General features: G+C 50.8%; 1 long non-coding RNA gene across 1 annotated transcript in view; it reads left to right on the top strand.

The window, feature by feature from the left end:
• The first annotated feature begins 7309 nt into the window (after positions 1 to 7309).
• The window catches only part of LOC118881095, a 54087-nt gene continuing 41997 nt past the window's right edge, over positions 7310 to 19399 (top strand). The window contains exon 1 of the long non-coding RNA XR_005016433.1: positions 7310 to 7370. This is a non-coding gene — a long non-coding RNA (uncharacterized LOC118881095). The remainder of the gene's footprint in view (positions 7371 to 19399) is intronic.

The raw sequence follows: 19399 nt of genomic DNA, 5'->3' as shown, positions 1-19399 counted from the left end.
TCTGCCTCTGGCTCCCTTCAAGCCTGCCCAAGAGACTACAAGCCAAGGCCTCCATGAGACCCAGCCCCGCCTTCATGTCCCTGTTTTTATTTCTTAGGGAGGCCAAGGAATCTGGGGGTGAACAGCCTCAACACTAGGCCTGGCGTGTGGAAATTTAAGAGCCACAGACTGGCCTGTCACAGTCCCTGGCATGTGACCGTCCACCTGCCCCTCCACCCCAGGCTCTGGGTTGAGCTGGGCCTACAGCCTGTCTAGGGTGGGCGGAGCAATTGCCTGTGGATCCTGTCTAGTGCTGGGGATTTCGCCTCTGCCTATCAGAGCTGCCTCAGCTGTATGAGGATCCCCTCCCACACTGCTACAGCAAAGGGAATGCAAGTGAGACACGAGGAAGAACTGTCTTCTAACACGTTATCGTACCCAAAGGGGACCCTAAAGGTGACCACTAAACCCCTCAGCGCAGACCTTGCTGCCATCCATCCAGCCCAGGGATATGTTTGGTTTGGCCCTTGATGTAATTTTTTAAAATGTGACTCAGTTACCAACATTAGAAATACCAGGAGATTTCACATAAAATCCATTTCTCTGGCTCCTCTTGAAAAATGGGACTCTCTGGCTGTGCTGGGCCCACTTTCCTGAAGGGCATAGGAAGGCCAGAGTGGGTCATGGGGCCCCTTTTAGGGCAGCACATAGTAGTAGGTGTTCTCTTCTTCACTCCAGTCCCTGCTCAGCCCACTTTTCTCAAACACATTGCCTACCAGGGCTTTGAAGTATGAGTAGGAATTCATCAGACAAAGGGGTGGAAAAGCATTCTGGGAAACAGAAGAGCACATGTCCATGCGATTTATCTGTTCAAGATTCACTCAGTAAGTATGTATTGAATGTTTACTGTATACACTGGGGCAAACAGCAGGAAACCAAACAGATAAAAATCCCTGCCCTCCTTGAACTCATTATCTCAGACAGCAGTTCTCAGCTGGGTACTGTTTTGTCCCCCACGGACACTTGGCAGCGTTTGAGGCATTTGTGGTGTCGTAACAAACGTGGGTGGAGGGAGGGGATGCTACTGGCATCCAGTGGGTAGAGGCCAGGGGTGCTGCTGAACCAGGCCTGGCGTGCACAGGAGAGCGCTTCACGGCAAAGAATGATCTGGCCCCAAATGTCCGGCGTGCCAAGATTGAGAAACCCTGGTTTCGTGGGAGATAGTAAACCAGATGAGCCAATAAGTGCATCCTCTGAAGTCAGGCGGTGCTGAGAGTTTTCTGGTGAAACTAATCAGAGCGTGGCAGTGGCGATCAGGAGGTGGGTACGGCTGCCTGGGAGAGGTTCCATTTGACCAGAGACCTCAGGATGAGAAGGAGCAGGTCCTGAAAAAATTGGGGTGCACCTGGCGGGGTGGCCCCAAATCGTAGTTGCTTGTGGAGCAGCACCTTCCCTCTTTCCGTGCTGCTTGTCACCACAGCCTTGCTTATGGAGCTGGGATCAGTGGTCCTGTTCCCATTTTCCAGACGAGGGACACTGGCTGGATGTCACAAGCCCCTAAGAGGCTGACCTAGGCCACCTGACCACTCTGAGCTGGTGTCCTTGGGGTGCCTGGAGGGCACGATGGTCAGTGAATTGCCTTCTTTCACTCAGTCAGTCGACAAACATCTCTCAGGGGCCCACCATGGCCAAGTGGGACAGAGCAACTTCAGGCTGAGGTGCTCAGCACCAGTCATGGCACATAGTAGGTACACAGAAAATATTGGTCAAATGAATGAAAGGATGGGATCAATGAGTAAACGAGCCCCCGTCCATGTAAGATAATGGATCGCAGCCAGCATTGATTGGGTGCCTACTGTGTGCCGACCCACCCGGAGCTGGAGTGGACACCAGCTTGAAGGGAGGGACAATGATAATTCCCACTTCCATGGTGAAAAGCCTGAGGTTCGGAGGGGGACATCAATTGTCCAAGGCCTGGCACTGGAGCCCAGGCCTCCCGGATCTCAGGCTGCAACCACTGCCTTGGCATTTTGTATGTTCTGACTCAGTTTACTATCCTCCCAACCCTGTGAGGCAGCGGGTGGCATTATCCCATTTTATGGATGAGGTAACTGAAGCTCAGAGAGGTGAAGTGACTCGCCCAGGGTCACACAGCATGTGTGTTTGATCTACATTCCACATTTTGACCACCAAGCCCTGCCCCTTGTAACCCTGACTTCCTCTTCAGGAGAGTTAATCAGCCCCAAAGGGGAGGTAGGCCAGGGGGTTAGGCCCCTCGAGGTCTGCAGGACCAGGCAGGAGGCTCTAGAGGAGGTGGGGTCCCGGGTGGGCGGACGGGAGCAGGTGGGCCTGGGGAGCAGCCAGCCTTCCGCTCCCACACGCAGGCACAGCCGCCAGGAGAGACTGTTGAGAGTCTGCCCTGTGGTGCGCACCGGCCTAACAATGGCTCCTTTTGACTGCGCGGGTGGTAGAAGAGGGGGCGCATTGTTCTCCAGGACACCTTCCCGCCATGGCTGGCTGCGGGCGGTCCCCATCCCAGGACGCTTGGCTCAGGGCCGTTCCGGGCGCCTGAGGGAAGTGTGTGCACGTGCCTGTGTGTGTGATGCTGGAGCGTGTGTGTGTGTGTGTGTGTGTGTGTGTGCGCGTGTGTGCGCATGTGTGTGTACAGAGAGGCACGGGTGTCTGACTGACACCGTCGCTGAGTGTGCCCACGCACGCCTTGCACACCGTGGCGGTGTGTTCGAGCAGGCTTATGGCTTTCTGCATCTGCTGTGTCTGTCCAAGCGTGCCTTCCTGGGCGTATCTGCAGCTGTTTGTGAATCTGCCTCCAGAACGTGTCTCCGGCTCCGTGTACCTGGCTTGTGCTCCAGTGTGTCGAGTGAGGCTAGGCTGCCCTCATCTGTATGTGTCAGTGTCTCCGTCTCCCTCTGGGTCTGTCTGTGGAGCATCTTGACACCAAGGGGACAGCAGAGCGCTGGCTTTAGGGTGAGGGTCAAGTTCCATTTGCTGCCCCTATGTGAGGAAAGGGGTTCCAGGCAGAGGGGATGCAGGTGAACAGCCGGATGCAGGACCGAGCCGGGGGATGGGCAGAAGCAGTTGGAGGTCATGGAGGCTGCAGCAGAGGGAGCAACGGAGAGGGAGCAATGGGAGAAGACAGCAGGGCCACCTGTGGGGGCGGGGCGTGGAGTTGGAACATCGTTCTGAGTGAGATGGAGCCATGGCGTGTTTGCACTGGGGAGCGACAAGGTCTTTTATGGAGATGCCTCTGGTAGAGAAGAGACTGCAGGGCAATCATGAAAGCTGCTGGGGGGCACCCCAGGGTGCCCCTACTCCAGGCAGGAATTGCAGCTTCCCATTTTGCAGAAGTGGAAACTGAGGCCCAGGGAGAAGAGATGCCTTCCAAAGCTGGAAGTTTGGGAACTGGCCCAATGCCAGAGCTAACTCTCATCCTTCCCACCTTGGCTGCCATTCCCTCCTCAAGTCCCTTCCTTTCCCAGGCTATGGGGGTGCCTGTGCTAAAGACAGAGGACTTGGCATCCTCATCTTCTCAGGAACCAGGACTCTGGAGCCACAGAGCTTGGGTTCAAATCCTATCTCTGACACTTAACAGCTGTGTGACCTTGGGCATGTCACATAGCCTCTCTGTGCCCCATTTCCTCATCTGCAGAATGGGGATAATGACAATACTGACCTTTAAATTGTGATGCCACTGATTACCCTCCCCATAACAGGATTCCCCCTCTCCTTAATTTTTCTCCAAGACACTTACCACCTTCTAACACACGATATGTTATATTAATCTGTCGTGGCACTAGGGTGTCATTTCCAGGAAAGCAGGAAGTTTTGGGTGTTTTGGTCATTATTAATATCTAGAATGGTGTCGGTGCTCAGTAAATTTTTGTCGAGTGAATGAAACTGAATAATGGGTATAAAATACTGGACTAGGAACATGAGTTGTCGACTGTTATCATTAACTTGGGAATGGGCTTGGAGATGAGCATTTGGAAGCACAGAAGCCCGGGCAGCCCACCCAGCCATTGGGGTCCCATTCCCTTTTCTGCCCTTTGTCCTGCACATCTGGATCTGCTGAGCCCTCACTGGGCCCAACATCTCCTGTGTTTAGTCTCCCTGGTTCAAGGACAGGTTGGCTCCAGCAGGCACTGTGCGCTGGGGGTTTCCCGCCCCCGTGAGGAATCAGTGACTCAGTTCCCCACCTGGCATATGCATCAGCTTTAGTGGTCTCCGAGGCCTCAGGACATTGCCAAATATTGGGGTCCTACCCACCCCATTTCCCAGGATCCCTGTCCCCCTGTCGGTAACATCAAGCAGACCCTTTGGTTCGGGGTGGGGTGGGGAAAGTCCAGTTGGCAGCTCTGCTAAAAATGTCCCACCGATGGCGCTCATGGCCCAAGGAGCCGCTGGGCAAATATTTCTCAAGTCCACGTGCTTGTCGAGGAGATGGCTTCATGATCTTTCAGTCTTTCTAAGAAAGAATGACAGGAGACCTCAGAGACCAATTGGGTGGCGAGGTGACTTCACAAGGTCATTGTGTCCAGCCCCCTGCCACCTGGTCATCAGCTCTGGCTCCCCTGCACCCTGTGTCCCTGCATCTCGAGGAGGGCTAGGAGCTGGAGAGGGGGACTGGGCCGGTCAAAGAACAGGGCTCCTCTGTCCTCTCCCTTCCTTCCTCCTTTCTCCTGACTCCCAGCCCTGGCCTGGGGCATGCGGCGGGCGCTGGGGCTGATCAGCAGAAGTGGGGTGTGGAGCTGGCCGGGGTGTTCACGGTCCCTTCCTCGGGGACCAGCTGGGGCGCTGCTCAGCCTAACCGGATACCTTGGTGTCTGCCCGCGGGCCCCAACCCTTTCCTCACACCACCGTCAGGGTTCAGGCCTCCGTCTCTCTGTCCTCCATTCACCCCCTACCACACACACACATTTATTAAGCACCCTCGTATGTGCCCCATCCCTGGGGGACGATGAAAGGGCCTAGAGTAGGGAATATCTTGGCCTGTTTGCAGAATAGGGAGGAGAGCAGTGTGGCTGGTGCAGAGTGAGCAAGGGGAGAGTGGGGGAGGGGAGGGCAAAGGGGTCATGGGGTCAGATGGTGCAGGGACTCCAGGCCAGGGAATTTTGGATTTCCTTCTAATGTGATGAAGTCCCACGGGAGGGCTCTGAGCGGGACAGTGCAGGAAGTGCCTTTTGAGTTCATGTTACAAAAGGGGCTTTGTCTTTTTAAAGGATCCCTCTGGCTGCTATAAGGAGAATACAGTGGGTTGGGGGCGGGGGGGTGGGGAGAGTGAGGGTGAGGATGGGGGCCAGGAGGAGCAACCTGACCCAGGGTGATGGGCACAGAGGTGGTGAGAAGTGGCATTCAGGGTGTATTTTGAAAACTGGAGCCAACAGCGTTGCCTGCTGGGGGCTGTGGGGCTCACAGAGGACAGAGAGGAGTCCAGGACAGCTCCAGGGTTTCTGGTCCAAGTAACTGGGAGGCTGGTGGGACCACTTTCTGTAATAGGGATGTGGGAGCAGATGCTGCGGTCAGTTTAGGGTGCGCTGAGTTGAGGTGTTCTGTGGGCAGATGAATAAGGAAAGCCACGGCCTGCCACCTCCCCAAGGCCTTTGTCCTGGTTCCAATGCCCAGTACCTGCCCCAGGACAATTGCGACAGCCATCCAATTTTCCTCCCAGCCTTTCCGTGCTCCAGCCCTTCCTCTTCCACACCTGTTCGTCTTCAGAAAGCACAACTCTGGATCCTGTCTCTGCTCTGCTCTAGAACCATCAATGGCTCCCCGCTGCCCTCTGGATAAAGTCCAAAAGCCTCAGCTGGGTTATCCCAGGCCTGCACCATCTACCCTGACTTCTGCAGCCTCGTCCCTCACATGGCCAACCAGCAGATGACCCCTGGTTCCTCAAACACACCCCGTCCCTTCCCACATCCTCAGCCTTACCTAAGCTGTTCCTGCCAGCTGAGTGCCCTTTCTCACCACAGGGATGAGTGTAAACGCCTTGCCTCTAACGTCTGTAGCCTTTTGTTTGTTTCTTTCTCCCAGAACATATCACACAGTGCTTTGAATTACACTTATTTATAACTTTCCCTCCTCCCAGTGGGCAGAAAAGTGCCAGATTTATTTCTGGGCTTGATGCCAGGCTCAAAGCAGGTCCTTGTCAGATTCGGTGGGTGAACTGTTGAGGATACTGCATTCCCAGTGGTATGGGCCCACTCAGTGCCCGTTCCCCCTTCTTCTGGAGAATACACTCTGATTTTCCCCCTGGTGTGCACCACCCCATCAGGTGAGCTGGCCGCATCCCCATGGGTAGACTCATGGCCCAGGCCTGACCAATCAAAACTTCCCAGACCCCTGGCTACATTGATTGGTTCAGGGATGGGCACATGATCCAGTCAAAGCCAAGAGAACTCAGTTCTATGGAGCAGAAGAGAGATGTTGTTGCCTTGAGGTGGCTGAGCTAGTAAGAGAGATCTCAGCCTGGAGCAGCCGTGGCCACTGTGCCACCATGACAGTAAAGACTGCCTGAAAATACAGCCAACACAGGGCAAGGCAGAGCAGAGAGTTGGGGACAGCCTGAGTCCTAAAAACATCATGAGTGCTCCTGGATCCAGCTGTATCTGAAGCTAACATAGCCCTGAACTTCTCAGTTATATAAGTCAATATGTTTTTCTTTCTCATTCTCTCTTTTTTTTTTTTAAATTTATCAGACTTTATTTGTTATGAGTTAGAAAAAAACACTGAGATCAAAACACATCTGCACATATTTGAGAATCCAAGCTCTTCTCTGTGTTTCTTTTGTAAATCACTGCCACTGCTCTCTACCTCTCCAATGCAATGTCACCCTCTTCTGTTCCAAAAGCATTCTCACTCTCCCCTTTATGCTTCTTCCTTTTCCCCCAGAGTATCTGTTCAAGCATCAGGTACCGCCTCCTCAAAGAAATCTTCCCTAACCACCTAGCTTAACCCTGACCCTCACTTTTTTCCCTCAGCCACTTCTCTTGAGTTGTTCTCTGACTCCTTCTTTATCCATCTTTATTTTTCTTCCAAGTATTTATCACTAACTGAAATTATTTTACATCTTGATATGTCTATCCCTTGCCCACCCAGCCACAGAAATGTAAGTACCATGAGGGACGTTTTCTGAATTGTTCATTGATATTCTCTCACCATCTAACATAGTTTCTGGGGCACAGATAATGCTCCATAAATATTTGTTGAGTCAATAAATGAATAAAATATGTAAGGAGATGGTTAGGGGAAGAAGGAGCCACATGCAGAACTGTCTCTAATTCTTCCCTGTTTCCACAGCTCAGCTATCTCCCTGGACAAAGAAGCCAATCTCAAACCTGCCATCACCACACCAGTCCCTAAAGGGACATATCAAGGTATGTGTTTGTAATGTTGTAATGTCCTATTATCTCATTCTCTCTTTTAAAATGAATTTTGGGTTGGATTTCCATTGCTTGCAGCTATAAAAATTCCTGAGAAATACGTGAGTTTTCTTCTGAATAAATCTCTTGCCATCTCTTGCCTATCCCTTCAAGACCCCAAGTGAAATTCCCTCATTGAAGTACTGCTTTGAATATTTATCCATGGAGCTGATATAGCGTTTGTCTCTTTTCTCTCTTCTGGATAATGATCCCAGGCTCTAGCTGCCTCAAGCAACTTTTGGAACCAGGCAGCGGGCAAACAGAATAACCTAAAGAAGTAAAATGGGCTGCAGCTTCTGAGGGCTAAGGCTGGACCTCTGGCCTTACAGCTTCTCAGCATGGTCCTTGGCACACAGCAATGCTTCTCAGCCATTCTCTACTTAGTAGTGTAAGGCAAGGGTTTTCAGCCTGGGCATGATGGGTATTCTGGACCGGACTTCTCTCTGAAGTGCCGTAATCAGGAGTCCTCCCTCCAGAATTGGTTAGGAGAGGGTTTCTTAGCCTTCTTACTACTGGCATTTGGGGCCAGCTCATTCTTTGCTGCTGGGGCCATCCTATGCGTTGCAGGATAGTTTAGGAGCGTCCCTTACTTCTCTACCCACTAGATGCAAGTGGTACTCCCTACCCCGACTTGTGACAACCACAAATGTCTTCAGACATTGCCAAATGTCCTGTGCAGGGCAAATCACCCCTGATTGAGAACCCCTGGTGGAAGCAAAGAGCTTTGCATAGGACTTCACACGTAGCAAGCGCTGAATAAATACCAGCAATGACAATGTGGTGATAACAGTGCCCATGATCATTTATGAAATTCAAGTGTCTCAGTGAGGGTCAGATCTGGCTAAGTTAAGCAGGAAGGGAATTTATTGGAGGAACATGGTGAGCTTACGGAATTTATGAGGAAGGGGCAGTACGAGGTCAAAAAAGCACAGAAATGGAGGCAGTTCCGAGAGTTCAGATAGCGCAAGGTAGACATGCTGGTACCTGTAACGAGCTAGTCCTCATTTCAGCCACTCCTCCCACTTCCTCCTTCCTAACAGACCCATTTTGCTCATTTTGCCCAGGTACCCCCCATCTCGTGGACTCAGGGAAGGGCATGGGACTCAATTCTGGTCAATGATACATGCTGGGAAATCCACTGGGAGATTCTGGGAAAGGTTGCCTAGCTCTTCAAAAGAGACAGAGGCTCATTTCACTTAGCATAATACAGGATTCCCTTCCTTTTTAAGGTTTAATAATATTCCATGGTATGTATATACCGCATTTTCTTTATCCATTCATCTGTCAATGGACACTTAGGTTGTTTTCACATCTTGGCTATTGTGAATGATGCCGCAGAGAATGAGGGAGTGCAGACACCTCTTTGAGATCCTCACTTCAATTCTTTTGGATAAATACCCAGAAGTGGGATTGCTGGATTGTTATGCTAAGTGAAATAAGCTAGTCACAGAAGGACAAGTTCTGTATGATTCCACTTATATCAAGTATTTAAAGTAGTGAAACTCATAGAAGCAGAGAGTAGAATGGTGGTTGACCGCGGTCTGGAGGGAGGGGGAAACGAGGAGTTGCTATTCAATGGGTATAGAGATTCAGTTGTGTAAGATGAATTAAGTTCTCGGGATCTGCTCTACAACAGGGTGTCTTAACAGTATCGTGTGGTACACTTAAAAATTTGTTAAAAGGATAGACCTCGTGTTAAATGCTCTCACTACAATTTAAAAAAAAGGCATTTATAAAACAACATTATGTGGAGTTCCCAATGATACCAACATTTAAAAAATTATATATGAAAGTTCTTAGAGGGAAAAAAGGAGCAGGCTCTTTTCCCTCTAGCGTTGCTGGGGAGAGGTCGTGAAGTCTGCAGCCCTCTTGAGGCAATGAGGAGAGCCAGTTGGAGGGCAAAACCCAAGTCCCAGGACCTGGGTCCTTGTTGGTATTATTAAACTGCTAAATTAACCAATCCCTGATTCCCCATCACTTCCAAACTTCCTATCTACGAGATAATAATTTCCTTGTTTTCAAAGCCTCTTTAGGTTGAATTTTTATTCCTCATGGCCAAGAGCACTGGATCAATGTGCCAAACCCCATAGATAAGTTGTTGCTTCTAAATTACTCTTGACATTTTCCGCCTGCCTCCTAAATAACACAGAGGGACTCGCTCTTATTGCCAGAGATATCAGATGCCCGGGTCCTCATCTGGCTGCCAGACATATTCTGTGGCCTGGAGATGTACTCAGGGCTCAGGCAGGAGGACTTCCAAGAGACCACCTGCCAGTTCCTCCATGGAGTTCACACTCTGCCTCTCTGGGCCTCGGTTTCCCCATCTGTGAACTGGGGTAGTAATGGGGCCACCTATTACACAGGGTGTTATAAGGATGGATGAAATGAGTTATTTCTGGTAAAGTAACAGGCACATGGTAAGTGCTCAGAAAATGGGGGCTATCACTATTCTTGCCATTGTTATTATTACTTGGAGTAAGGGATGAAGGAACTTGGGCTGACCCGATGTGGATGGCAGGTGCAGAACGAGACTGGCAGCCTCAAGAGGTGAGACTGGGGTAGAAAGAAAGGATTCAACCAAAGTAGGTAAAGAAACTTCAAGGAGAAGTGTGAGCCCCTGAGAATCTCTCGAGGTGTAGTGCAGCTACCACCGTCCCCATCTTGAGAGGAAAGTGTTTTTCTTCTTAGAAGTGAAAGGAGAGGGGTCTCAAGAAGGTGAGAGGTTGAGGAACGCCCTGGCGCCAAGGCAGCCTTCACTCCTCCCTCCGAAGACCCTGCAGCATCACCTCTGCTTGGGGCCTCCAGAGCCAGAAGTTGTGGGGATCCTCCCACGCTCTCCAACACCTCCAGCATTCAGGCCTAGGGCCTCCTGCCTCGCCGGCCAGACCCCCCAACACCTCCACACTGTGCCCTGAGCACCTTCCTGGCCCCAGGACCCATACCTGGCCCCTCCCAGGGAATCAGAGAACATCCCTGTCACCGGATGGATTAAGCAACTCAGGCAAGCATGCATCTTCCAGCTCGTGCTAACCACCATTTATTCACTTCCCCTCATACTCATCAACCCGTTGGTTCCTTGTTATTTCTCAGGGGACACTGTGTCCCTTCCTGTGAACCCTTCACGTTGCAGCCCGGAATCTGAGTCATCCCAAGATAGCACCTCCATTCACCCTGGTCCTGGGAGCCCCTGGCCCATTTCACGGATGGAAACAGAAATGATGATGGTGATGATGATGATGATAATGATTATAGCTACCAATTCTAACAGTGTCCCGAGCAGTTACATGGACTAACTTTGGGGTAGATACCGTGCTTATCCCTATTTCCTAAATGAGGAAAACGAGGCCCAGAGAGGTTGAGTAACATGCTAATAGGTGAAGGAGCCACGGTGTGAATCCAAGCACTCTGGTATGGAACTTCACCCATGTTTCGTTAGACGTTTAACAAAGCACCTTTGCAGAAGAAAAAGTTAGGAAGAAAAAAATTGGAATTTCTATTTAAAAATGTATCATCGGTTTATTCATTCATCAATCAGATATCTCCATGGTAGATACCGTGTATCGGCTGATGCTTTTCACAGGGGGCATGGTAGTGGACAGACAGGTCAGGTTCCCGCCCTCTGGAGCCCAGGGGTCCAGCGAATACAGTCAGTCAGTCAGTTGAGGATTTGAACACGTGAACTCAAGGCTGCCTGCACAGATCAGGACTGTATGAAACTCTGCGATGGGAAGACTGGCCTTTCTAGGCTTTTCTGCTCGAATATAATGCTTTCAAGAAAGAGATCTTGACCTGGAGTCTCCCCCTGCAGAGTTAGGATGTTAGGATGTGAGGAGAAAGACCAAAGGACCTTGGAACACCTTGTGATATCACAGGAGACCCCGGTCAGACCCCAGCCCCCAGCCCTGGGCCTCACCAGCATGTGACTCAGGGTAGGTCACGTCCCTCTCCTCTGGAAGCCTCAGCTTCCTCATCTGGAAATAGGGACAGTGGATCCTTCCAGGACCGTCATGCTGATACAACGCATCAGTGCGGGATACTACGAGTTAAAACTCATTTGCAGTTCACCTCCTAGTTGGCTTGAGGGAAGATGATTCCAGAAAGGCTGCATGATGAAGGTTCATCATGTTTGCAAATCTCAGCTGGACTCAGACGAGCATTACAGACCTAAATGGCAGAGGAGCCACAGTCCTTCCAACAAGGGAGGTGGCTGGGTGAGGACTGTGGTGACCTGGAGGGACAACCGTGAGTCAGCTTCTATGGTGAACACATCCCAGTCATGCCAGAAAGCCATTGTCCTCAAGACAAGTCAGAAGTCCAGATCTTTATATCAACTCTCTCTATTTTAAATGTTTCTGACTAATTAAGAGAAAGCATTGGCCTAGCACCCGCACACCTTCTAGGATGGCTATGATTATAAAGACGGATGGTAGCAAGTGTTGGCAAGGATGTAGAGCAGTTGGAACCCTCCTATTCTGCGGGAGGGATTGTAAAAACGGTGCAGCCACCTTGGGAAACAGTCTGGCGCTTCCCCGAAAGGTTAAACACAGAGTTACCATGTGACCCAGGAATTCCACTCCTGGGTATATCCCCAAGAGAACTGGAAACCTGTGTCCACACAAAAACTTGCATGTGAATGTCCATGACAACATTCTTCATAGTAGCCAAAAAGTGGAAACGACCCAAATGTCCATCAACTGAGAAATAGATCAAAGAATGTGGTTTGGCCATACGCTGGAATACTACTTAGCAAGAAGAAGGAGTGAAGTACTGATTCACACTACAATGTGGATGAACCTTGAAAACCTTATGCTAAGTGAAAGAAGTCGGACACAAAAGGCCATATACTGTGTGATTCCATTTATATTAAATGTCCAGAATAGGCAAATCTATAAAACAGAAAGTGGATCCGTAGTTGCCAGGGGTTGGGGGCAGGGGAAATGGGAAGTGACTGCTAATGGGTCCGGGGTATTTGGGGGGGAAGAACGGATCACGGCGATGGTTGTGCCACTCTGTGAATGTACTCAGAACCATTGAATTGTACACTTTAAGTGGGTGAATTGTATGGTGTGTGAATTACATCTTAATAAAGCTGTTAAAATTTAAAAGCGTTTGCCTAACAGAGCTCCTCGGGCTGGTCAGAGTCAACCACAGGCCACACTCTTCCGCTGCCTGGTTGAGGAGGTCATCCTCAGCTACCCGGATATTCAGTACCTAGAACACCGGGTTCCCGCAGAGCGAGTGGGACTGCCCCAGAGGACAGAATTTCCCCCTGGGGCTCTGCGGCCGTAGAGAACCGCCCTGGAGTAGGGGTTGCTCCGGACACTTCCCTTTTTGCTCCTTTTAAAAATAAACAATTAAATGCAAGCAGAGAAAAGTTCTGTTTGTTAACCTCTAGCCCCAAACGAGAAGGAAATAGAGTTGGCTGAGCCCGGGGCTCAGACTAGCTCCAGAGTCCGGCAGACCAAGCCCAGCGTCTTGCACTGTGTATATCTGTGAAGTTTCTGGAATCCGGTGCATGCGCGTGGCGGGGCGGGGGCTGCCTTCCTGCTCCCTTCCTCCTCCCTGCCTCACCCCTGTGGGTAAAGTGAAAAGAGAAGCCTTGTGAGCACAAGAAAGATGGCAGTGATCCTAGAAGAGGAGGTTGGGCTGGGAGGCCTGCTGAGCTATTGCTCTCCGACCCCGTGGATCTGGAGGGATGAAACCCCTCCACAGTCAGGCTGTGGAGTTAGGAAGGACCCCGAGAGCCCCCAGGAGGAAGTTTGAGCCTTTTCTGGGGGCCAGACAGAGGTCCTCAAGGTCAAGGAGGGGGTGGTGGAGAGAAGACAGCGGTGGGGAGACACCAGATGTGAAAATCTTGTGTGTCCCAAGAAGAGGTTCGACCAGGCGAAGGGTGACCTGAATGCTGGCTGGGTTTGTGACTGGCTAGTATTCCTTCACTCATGGACCACAGGCTGAGTACTTAGTATGCTCAGTGAGGTGTGTGGAGGCACAGGTCTAGTGGGAGAGACAGGCAATGAGAGATAAGCCATATACCCAGCTCAGAATGCCACACAGGGAGAATCTTCAGGACCTCAAAGCAGGGTGAGAAGCTGGAGAGAATCAGGGTGGTGTTTTAGATGGGGTAGTCAGGGAAGGCTTCTCTGAGGAGGTGGCATGTCGGCTGAAACTTGAAAGAAGTCGTATTTGAGGTAGAGGAACTGCAAGTGCAAAGGCCCTGCGGCAAGAGTAAACCTGGTGTGATCGAGGCCACTGTGGCTGGGGCTGAAGGAGGGAGATTGGTGAGGTCAAGGACGTCACAAAGGGGCCAGACCAGGCAGGGCCTTGTGGGCTCTGGTGAGGACTTTGGTTTTACTCTGAGGTGGGAGCCTGATCCGATCTAGGTTCTAACAGCACGCCTCTGGCCCAAGGCCAGAGAATGGACTGTGGGGTGGGAGAAGGGGCAGAAGCAGGGAAGCCAGGGAGGGGGCGACTGCTGTGGTCCAGAGGGGAGGTGACAGTGGCCCAGGATAGTACAGATAGAGCTGGGAAGAGGTGGTCACTGTTTTCTTTCACTGCACAACCTACCTGCTGCCCAGAGACACAGGACAGGCGAACCAAGGAGATTTCAAGCACACATGCACGCACACACTCTCACACTCTCCATGCTTATAGATTCTACACACGTATATATATACACTACATACATATAGATTTCACACCTGTATTATATACACATATTTATATATTCTACATACACATAGATTTTACACATATCTACACATATACGTATATTCTACATTCATATAGATTTTATACATATATTATATACACACATATATTCTACATACATATAGACCCTTTCCATATATTATATACATATATTCATATGTTCTACATACATATAGATTTTATACATATATACACACATACATATATTCCACATACATAGAGATTTTACACGTATATTATTACACATATATTCTACATGCATATAGACCCTTTCATACATTATATACACACATACATGTATTCTACAAACATATAGAGTCTACACATATACACATATTCCACATTCACATAGTTCTACATATATACTGTACACATGTGTAGAGTCTACACATGTTACACACCCACATTCTACACAGATACAGATTCCAAACCTATATAACACCTACATATATGCATTTTCCATACATATAGACTCAACACATGTATTATAAACCAAGTCGACCTTGAGTTCTAACACCCGGGGCAGTGAGCCTCATGTCCTGGAAGGGACATGGAGCTGGGAGTGTGGGCTCTGCGGCTCAGGAGCTGTGTGAGTCAGGCCTTGCTTCTCGGACCCTCATTTTCCTCGTCTTTAAAATGGGGATGACAATGCCTGCCTTACAGGGATGTCAGGAAGGCTGGATGAGATCACCATGCATGCAAAGCAGCTGGCCTGGCGCGGGAGCTAGAACTATTTATTAACAGTCATTACACTAATAATGAGGTCTGTTTTGGGGCCAAGCAAACCCTACAGAGCTCCTTCCTGGAACAAGGATGTGTGTATCACCCACACACCTAGTCTCCTGCTTGGGGCACGTGGGAAAGGGGGCAGACCTGCGGCCTCTGTATGGGCAGGAGGGACCAAGATCTACAGTGGAAACCTGTGAGTCAGAGACAGGCGTAAAACAGTTAACAGGCATGCCGTTGCAGCTACAGTAATGATAGAGAGATAGAAGCTTAGATAATGTCCGGAAGGCAGGTGGATTAGTCAGGGACAGAAACCCGACTCCAACTGGTCTAAGCAAAAGAGAATTTATTGGGTCATGTAAAAAAACTTCAGGGGCGACCTTGCTTCAGAAGTAGCTGCATCCAGGTGCTTGAATGCTATCATCAGTTTCCATGTCTCTCTGGAAGATGAACTGATGTTTGTGAAGCACTAAACAGCACTTAATATACCCAATGCTCTATAATATTGGTTATTTTTTTATTACTACTGCTACTATCACTGCTACTACTACTACTACTACTGTTACCTTATCAGGCCAGTAACCCAGAAAAAGTGAGTGCTCTTTCTCAACTATTCCTGTAAAAGTCCCAGGACCAGTTCTCATTTAGGTGAGGTTGTGTGGCCATCTCTGAACCAAACCCTGTGGCCATGGCCAGGCTCTGTGACCAGGCTTATGTGACCATCCTTCAGGCCATGGATGAGGTCAACTCCACTCAAACCCCATGGACTGAGAATGGTGGAGAGGGGCTTCTCAGCAGGAAGTGGGGGCTGGCCAGGCACAGCCATGCCCCAAGGGGGCCGTGATGGAGTCATCTCCAGTGCCTGCCTCCCCCTGGGGAGAGGCCCCAGACTCTAGTCATTGGTTTTCCACCACCTGGGAGTCTTGAGACCTAGGTTTTCCCCCAGCACTACCTCCTTTGCCTGATGGTGGCCTTTAGAGTTGGATAGACAGGGACGTGATACCCAGTTCCATTGCTTAATTAGTTTCACCTCCCTGTGCCTCAGTTTTCCCATCTGTGAAATGGGGCCATTATCACACCACCTTAATTCAGCAAATATCTTATGGAACACTATATCTGACATTTATTGGTACGTCAACACTTTTTATGTATTAACTCATCTGACCCTCTCAGTGATAACCCTGAAAATTAAGTATAACCATCTAATGTTTATAGATGAGGAAACTAAGGCACAGAGAAGCACAGTCATTCATCGAAGCCCACCCAGCCAGAGAGTGGCAGAGCTGAGATTTGAACCCATGCAGCCTGCCCTTAGAGCCCCAGAACTGTGGATTATGAGCTAAGGCTCAGTGGCTGTTATGTAGTAGGTGCTTTATTTGTGGAGACTGTCCCTGACGAGGTGTGTCCCCTTTCGCCTGCCTCAGTTTTTCTCATCTGTATAATGGCTCCCCAGCTGTGGAGCAAAGAGAGTGAGATAAAAGGGAACAAAGTGACCCAGGGGCCTTTGTTTATTTAACTTATAGAGCACCTACTGTGTGCTGGACACTGAGCTAGGCACTGTGGACACAGCATTGAATTCGACAAACTCCCTGTCTCCTGGGAGCTGATGACATTCCAGTGTGGGGATGGGCAACAGATGAGTCAACACAGAGGTAAACAGGATGATTTTGGATGGTGAGTGCTATGGAAAAAATAGAACAAGGTGATGGGACAGTGACCGGGTGGTACGAGAGGGGTCTAGGAAGAAGAAGCATCTGACCTGTGTCCTGAAGGAGGAGAAGGGGCCTTCCCAGGAAGATCTAGGTGTGGGAAACACCCTCCAGGCAGGGAGAACCGCGGTGCAAAGGCCCTGGGGTGGGCACTGACGGGACAGAACTGGTCAAGTCCTGTTCTTGCTGCCGGCTGGGAAGCCAAGGCACAAAGAGAGGAAGGGCCAGACCCAAGGCAGGCAGCTGGCAGAGGTGGGGCCGGGGAATGTATGGAGGCGGTGCCCAGGGACCAGGACCTCTGCAGGCTCCATGGTCCACACCCCAGCCAGAATCTTCCAGGCTGCTGGAGGGGCAGCCTCCCCATCCCCCTGCTGTCCCAGTTCCTTTGTTTAATTACAGACAGCGTTTCTCCCTGTCGCTTGATCGTGTAACAGATGCCCATGGATTTGCCGCCATCTGGACCCAGTTCCTGGCTTGGGATGATGGGGCCCAGTGACTGTCTTTAAAGACTGAAGGGACACCTTGGCTGGGAGGGCGCCAAACCTGGCATATTCTCAGTGCTGTGAGGCCAAGCTTCTGCATCTTCTTCTGCAGTGGGGAGGACAACTGAGGGTCACTGTTACAGGCTATGAGACAATAGTGGCAAGTGCCTGGCACCAAGTAGCCCTCAGCTCTCAAAGGGGCCAAGATGCTGTCCCCAGAAGGTTGTCACTCTTGTGTCTCAAGAGCAGAACAGAGAGGGTGCAATTTCACCTCCCAGCAACCTGTGCAGGAAGTTAGAAAGTTCCCATTTGATGGATGGGAAGACTGAGGATCCAAGAGGCTCGGGAACTTGCTCAAGGCCCCACAGCATCTGAATGAGGGAGCGGGGTCAGTGTTCAGCTCCTTAACCCCCGAAACCCTCTCCTTTCCACTCCAGCGCCCCACAAACCACAATTTTTCACAAACTGTCAATTGTGACAGGAACATCCCTGTGGCTAATCCTCCTGGGAGCTTCACCCTGGGTTCTTATTTGTGGGCCTGCGTCGGCTCTGATGTCCGCAGGTGATTTGAAACCAAAACCAGCCCTTCTGGCTGGAGAGGGGAACTAAAGTGAATTATTTTCTGTGCCCAAATACTACTACTACTACTCTAGCGATAAGGATGTTAACAGGCAATTATTGAACGCTGTAACTCTGTGCCATGGACTGTTCACGTATTATCTTATTTTAAAAGTCACAGCAACCTTCTGAGGAAGCCTCTGTTATGCCCACTTGGCTGATGAGGGCCCTGAGGCTCTGGCACCGAAGGACCCACCCAAATTTGAACCCGGGCTCATCAGACAGAAGAAACTCATGCTTCTGAGAAATGGCTTTGGAACTTGGGACTTTTCCCAGCAACACCCTCTTCTCAGCCCTCAGGAGCCATGATGTGAAAAGAAACACCCAGGGGGACTCGTGTCCGGGTGCGTTACCAAGCTAGAAGCTTCTGAGCAGCTCCCCGTCACTCTGCCTCTCATCCCTCATCAACCCTGGCACCACACCTCCTAAATAACTTACTGCATCTCCCTGCCTCCACCTGGGCCCAGCCCTCCCCACTGCTCACCTGGACCACTGCAGCAGTCTCCCCCCCGGCCTCCCTGCTTCTGCCCTCTCCCCTGTGATCCGTTCTCCACGTGCAGTCAGAGGCATCTTGTTAGAATCTAAGGCAGTGCAGCCCGTCCTTCCCACATGCCACCCTGGGACCCCTAGAGTCCAGTCCACACTGGCCAGGGGTGGCTTTCTGAACCCTGAATCTGAGCAAGGTCCTCCCCTGCCTAAATGCTCTCTTGGGTTGGCCCCTGTTCCCCACAGTCTCTGAATGCACATCCCCGGATGAGGCCGCTGCTGCCCGAACCTTTTTCCATTCTCCCTCTTACTGAGCTTTTCTTGCATCGTCGCTCCAGCCAGACTCAACTTCTAGTTCCCCCGAGGGTTGGCCTCAACCTCGGGTGGGAACATTCTTGGTTGGGGGCGGGGGGTGTGCGCTGTAGGGTGTTTAGCAGCACTCCTGGCCTCTGCCGCATACCCCTCTCCAGTTGGGACAACCAAAAAGTATCTCCAGGCGCTGCCAAATTCCCCAGGGAGAGCAAAGTCACCCTGGGTGGGAACCACTGGGCTCTCGGCGTTTGTTCATGCCCTTCTTTCTTTTAGGAACACTCACTCCCAGCCCTCTGCCCTCATCCTTTCATTCCTCTCTGTACTTCATGTCCCTTTTTTTTTTTTAATTTTTATTTATTTTTGGCTGTGTTGGGTCTTCGTTTCTGTGCGAGGGCTTTCTCCAGTTGCGGCGAGCGGGGGCCACTCTTCTTGGCGATGCATGGGCCTCTCACTATCACGGCCTCTTGTTGTGGAGCACAGGCTCCAGACACGCAGGCTCAGTAGTTGTGGCTCACGGGCCCAGTTGCTCCGCGGCATGTGGGATCTTCCCAGACCAGGGCTCGAACCCATGTCCCCTGCATTGGCAGGCAGATTCTCAACCGCTGCGCCACCAGGGAAGCCTCCTTCAGGTCCTTTTTGATGCCACCCATGAGCAGCCTTCCCAGCCCCAGGTGGGATCAGGAGTCTTCTAGGTGCTCCCACAATCCACCGTCAGTGACCTGATGATACCATCTTGTAATTGTCAGGTAGCTTGTCCAACCCAGCCCCCAACCGCACCAGGACATCTGCTCCACGAGGACAGGCACAGTGTCTGTCTGTTCATGCAGTAGGGGTTCAGTCCACATTTCACACTGCCTCACCCCTTCTCTGCCTCTCTGTCCTCAGTCATCCTGACAGTTGTTTAATCACTCAGCAAACAAGTCCACATAATGTGAAGGTGGCA

The sequence above is a fragment of the Balaenoptera musculus genome, chromosome 15 (assembly GCF_009873245.2).
Source record: "Balaenoptera musculus isolate JJ_BM4_2016_0621 chromosome 15, mBalMus1.pri.v3, whole genome shotgun sequence".
Classification (NCBI taxonomy): domain Eukaryota; kingdom Metazoa; phylum Chordata; class Mammalia; order Artiodactyla; family Balaenopteridae; genus Balaenoptera; species Balaenoptera musculus.
This window is presented reverse-complemented; position numbering and strand designations above follow the sequence as displayed.